Genomic DNA, 6,000 nt, shown 5'->3' with positions numbered 1-6,000 from the left:
TTTTTCCTCTTCCAGTTTCTAAGTTTCTAGACTTAAGAAAATATTTCAACAAAAACTTTTAATCATGCAACAAATCCTCAACCAATAATCATATACACATCTTAACAGTACTCCATAAAAATTTCGGACCAAGATCTATTCATTAGCTTGGTCAAAAACTCCAAAATATAACACATTCTCCAGTGTATCGCTTAGAATGACCTTTCTGGGGTCTAAACAACTTTTAACCGATCAAATGATCTCCACATGGAACGAATAAGGTATCCACATAAACTAGACTCCAAAAGAAAGAACTTTAATGAAGAAAGCTTTGCGAGAAAACACTTACAAAAGCTTCGAAACAGGCGTTCAAAAGAGGTAAGAAAAACTGTCATAGAGTGTCTTTTGTGTTCTATGAAGGAAAAGTGTAAATGAGAGCTGCTTTTCGTGGGAAGTGGACTGGAGAGCTTCTTACACAAGCTATGTAAAGTGATAGGACTGAAGGAATAGTTGAGTGTTGGCCTTTTCTTCTCATAAAAATCAGACCAAGATCTTTTCTCAAGGTGGAGTGTGAGAGTGAAAGAGTGAGGTGGCCCTTTAGCTTTGTCTTTCAAGAACCTTCTAGGCCCTTCTTGTAAAGATCTGGCCAGCCAAGTGGGGGTACAAAACTTAGCCATGAAGCAATCCTATGGTGACCAAATTCGTGGGCCTTAATGGGCCTAAACCGAATGGGCCTAAATTTTGGGGTTTAAAGAGGGTTTGGGTTGCTATCAAGCCCAAATCCAATATCACTTGGTCCAATCAATTTTTCAAGGTTAACAAGGTTGGATAATGATGTTCTAACACAAATTTGAAGGATTAATAGCATGTGGAAGTGATTTAATCAAGTGATTAAACACAATGCTAGAAATCGGATTAGAAAATGTTTAGAGGCCAACTTTAGGGTTTTGGAGAAAACCGTTTAGAGTTTCGATTTCAACAAAGCTTTTGGGCTTTCAATTGGATTCCCACCATTTAGGGTTTTACTAGGATTGAAGCCCTCTTTGATCTGGCACAATTTGGTTGAGCAAATGAAACAAAGTTTGCTTAGGTGACATGATCTCACACCTTGATTCCTTCAAATCCATCAAACGCTCCTCATGGTGCCAAGTGTCTAATATTATTAACTAAGTGTGGCTAATATCTTGCCAAGTGTCCACATAAAAGTTCTCTAATCTAATTTGGACATTCCACATTGTGATTTTGAAACACTGCAATTGGTGCGCTTACCGAGGTTACTATTCACTCCGAAAAAGTGAATCGTAAACTTAGCACTAAAAATTCCTAAATATTCATATTAACCGACAGTGAAAATCGTTGACCAAAATTCAACCTCGAACTGCCCCTAAAAATAATTTCACAATTTCCAACAGACGTTTCGTCTGGAATTATGAAAATAAGATATTGCGCCATAAAATTCTAAATAATCCACTGAGTCTAATGGCGTAGACCATAATACATTATGACACTTCTAACCACCTCAAATAAATAAAACTCATATTTCTAGCACCATAGTGAGTGATAACACTGACTATGTTGACAAACTAAAACCTATGCGATTGGTCGATTCGTAAAAACTTATGGGGTTTTCACGAGATTCCTAAAGTCAATAGAAATTTCACCAATGAATTTCTAACGGGCTGTTACAGTATATCTGTCAAAATGTACAGGTATTCTGATCTAATCCTATCGAATATATACCCTACCAGGTCGATAGGAATACCAAGAGCGACCCGTATCATAAATTTCATTTAATTAATGCCAACCTCTGTCTTGTACTGCCGAGCGTCAATATTGTTGGTGATTATCAAATTCAGGATCTTGAAAAAAGAAGATAGATATGCCTGCTTGATGCTCTTCGTCCCATCATATGGGGGAGCAGTTGGACCAACAACCAAATCCCTCACCTCATGATCAACAAGCGTATCGACCTCATTTGTATAAACTGGTGCCTCCTCCTTAGCTGTCTCCGTCTCAGCTTGAAGGATAAGACTCTCTAGGCACCATGTTCGGATATGCATCTGGCAGTCTAGAAATACCGAGATGCTCATAATATTTGTCATATTTGTCATTTCGCTTCATAATATTTTCAATTTCTTTGCAGGAGCGAAGTTCTATAAACAAAATAAATAGATCAAAATTGAAGATTAATCATCATGCAGGTTCAAAATCTTTTCATCGCCTCTCTAAGAAATTGGTATTGCTATTTTTTTTATTGGATATAGTTAATTATTTGGATGAATCAAAATGAATTTATATCTTAACATATATTTATTGTAGTAAGATTTAGATACCAATTATGATCTAACAAATTATATACTGCATCGCACACTGATCATAATGGAGAGTGAACTCATCCTGATGTAAGTATTATAACATGTTTTAATTAAATATATTATAATATTTATGACGATATTAATTCTTTATCTTATATATATCTAGGATAAAATGGTAGTCATACGTGCTGAATCTGCGTCAGATCAAAATTCTTCAACAAGTGATATTGATATTTTTACACAAGTCCTGGTTCAACGTTTAGGATATTTGAGGGGTTTGAATCGCTGTGTAAAGCCTTCTCTCTCTTCCTCTTCTTTCGGGTTTGCATCTATGACTTCTATAGTGCTAGAGAATGCGAATTCTAGAATCGAAGAATTGATTGCAATGTAACATGAGTTAGATGCTCAATTGGCAAAACAAGCAGTCATGGAGATGGGCCTCAAACAACATGAAGAGCAACAAGAAGAGTTCAGAAGACAGATACAACTCCAAATGCAGCTGCTTATGCAACAGTACAGGCCTCTAAGCAACTGATGGTTTTTTGCATATAGATTTTGAGATTATCTATTTATGTACGAACAATGTCAGTCTCACGATTATTTATTTAGTTTGCATTTATTATAAAACTTGTGTAAGTATTAAACAGTTTCTAATTTATTTTTTCAAATATTATGAATGTTTATTTGGTTTTTTATTATTGAGTTTAAATAAAATAGCTATCATTCAAACGACCACATAATGTTTGAATGCAATTTATTATATCGTTCGAACGATCACATAACGTTCGAACTCCATTTATTTTCATAGCGTTCGAACGATCACATAATGTTCGAACGCCATTTGTTTTCGTAGTGTTCGAACACAACTTCTAACGTTTGAATGCTTATATCGTTTGATCTGCCCCTTGAACGTTCGAACGGAAAGCTAAATTTTTACCATTCAAACGTGTGTATAATTTATTTTTGTTCAAACGTATTTTGCAATCATTCAAACAAATTAATACTATTCGAACGTAAAATTGTAATCGTTCGAACGAGTTTTTGGGACGAATTTCAACCGTGATAAAAGAAATTCCCATTCGAACGTGTTCGAACAGTTTCATTCAAATTCGTCTCGAAAGATAGTTTTTGAAACGAAATAATGATTTTTGTCCCAATATATCTTTTGGGACAGTGTTGTTGGAACGAGTTCGAGACGAATTCTTTTCGTCCTAAAAACTATTTTGATACCAATTAACTATAATTTGGGATGAAAAATTTCGTCCCTAAAGAGCTTTTCTGTTATAGTGGATGGGGGCGCGATACAGGTAAAATTTCCCCACCCCCACCCATGCGGGGGCGGGTAGCACCATGACTTTCCATCTAAGGTTGACTGGTACTAGTAGTATTTTTATTTATTTTTGTTTAATAATTAAGGAAGTAATTATTATTAAAGTTGTATATATTTTTAATTTTTTTAATAATTACAGATGTTAAAAAGTTACTTTAAAAAAAATAAAAATTTCAAATATTAGAAAAGTTAAATAAAAAGATAATAAAAGAGAGTGAAGACTGTCATTATGCTCCTTTGAGTTAAAGGAGAAGTAATGCTACGTAGAAACTTGGTATGCAAATTCATTGGCCTATGCGTTTTAAATTTCGTTCTTTTTGTATGCATAATTAATATTGATGATTACGAAAGGAGAAAGCGGACCAAAGTCGACTTTTGAGTAGACCACTATATATATCACTACGAAAGGAGAATAATAAATTTCAACTGAGAATTCTGATGTACTCAAAAACGGCAACTGATAATTGATGTGATTTTTCATGCCACCGCTTGACGTTTTTTACTTTTTTCCGATTTAGTGGCTTTTATTCGGTACTATCTCTATTGCAATAGATAACTCCTATGATCATATTTGTCAGTTCTCAAATGCAATAGATAATTCCTATATGGATGATGCTACATAATTGTCGGTTCTAACGACACATCAGCAACAGACTCCGCTATTATATGTCGGTTCTCAACTGACAACTGCAATAGATAACTTCTATGACCATAATAATTGTTTGTTCTAACGACACATCAGCAATAAATAACTCCGTCATTATCTATAGTAAAAGATTTGTAATCTTCACCATATCAAATTAATTTCTTCGATCTTTCTCTAGAATATGTAGCCAAGTCACTCAACAGATTTACCATATTAATTTACATTTTTGCCATCACCCTATTAAGTACATGGTGAGAGAAGTTGTGTAGAACCTTCGTATGCCATAAGGGCTGTGATGGGTTATCATCAGAGTTTAAGATTACGTTTAAATGTTAAATTGAGTTGAATTGAATTGAGTTGAGATGATAAAATATTATTTTTTAATGTTATTATTATTTTAAAATTTAAAAAAATTTAATTATTTATTATATTTTGTATTAAAATTTAAAAAAATTATAATGATGAGTTGAATTTAGTTTAATAACCAAACATACAAAAAAACCGAAAGTTTATGCTGTCTACCTAGAACTAATTTCCATCTCAGGTCGACCAGTACAACTAGTACTCCATGGCTAGCTTCTACTATATATACATACAGATTACCTCTCAATGTTCTTCACATTGTCTAAGCCCGCAAATTACCAATCTTCCCTTCCACAATTAAGCTTCTGAATCTCTCGCATTGCATTCATGGCCACTCAAACACTCTCTTCATCTACTTCTGAAATAAAAAGAGATCATTCATCTTCGCCTGGATGGAAATATGAAGTTTTCCTTAGTTTCTATGGCAAAGACACTCGCAAAGGTTTTACGGGTCATCTACATGATGCTTTAAAACGGAAAGGCATTTTCATCTTTAGGGATGACGAAACACTCAAGCAAGGAGAATACATTTCTGAAGCGCTTCCGAAAGCAATTCAAGATTCACAATACGCCATCGTCATTCTTTCAGCAAATTATGCTTCTTCCAAATGGTGCCTCATGGAACTTGCCCACATCGTTGAATGGGAGGAAAAGACGAAGCTGATCACAATTATTCCTATTTTCTATCATGTGGATCCTTCAGACATAAGAAATCAAAGAGGGACTTTTGCAGAAGCTTTTGCCGCTCATGAAAAAGATCCCAAAGTAGACATCAAAGAAATTGATATGTGGAGAAATGCTTTCAGAAAAGTTGGCAACATTAAAGGAGAGCACATACATGACAGGTAACATTTCTTCTTTTCTTCTTCCAATGACAGATAGCAAGCCATTAATTAACATCTATCTATTTACTTAAATTATGACATTTATAATTTTTAAAATGTTTACATTGTGATCTGGTCTGACAACTCGAGTGTTACAAGAGGGAAAATATATGAATTTAAATGTTTTTTTGATCGTGTGGTCTAGTCAATATTAATTGTTCTATCAATTTACAGGTACGAATCAACAATTATACAAAATGTCTGTGGACGTATATCTAATGAGTTGAATTCTAGATTCTCACGTCATGATTACGATAAACTTGTAGCAATAGACTCCCATGTAGACGAAATGATGAAGTTATTGGATATGGAATCGAACGATGTTTGCTTTGTAGGAATTCATGGGATGGGTGGCGTTGGTAAGACAACGCTGGCCGAAATAATTTATGATCGGGTTTCTTGTCAGTTTGAAGGAAGCAGCTTTATTCCTTGTATTAGAGAAAATTCTACTACTGCTCGTGAAATAGCTTGTTTACAAAAAGA

This window comes from Juglans regia, unplaced genomic scaffold (genome assembly GCF_001411555.2).
Source record: "Juglans regia cultivar Chandler unplaced genomic scaffold, Walnut 2.0 Scaffold_674, whole genome shotgun sequence".
Taxonomy (NCBI): domain Eukaryota; kingdom Viridiplantae; phylum Streptophyta; class Magnoliopsida; order Fagales; family Juglandaceae; genus Juglans; species Juglans regia.
Note: the sequence above shows the minus strand (reverse complement) of the source record.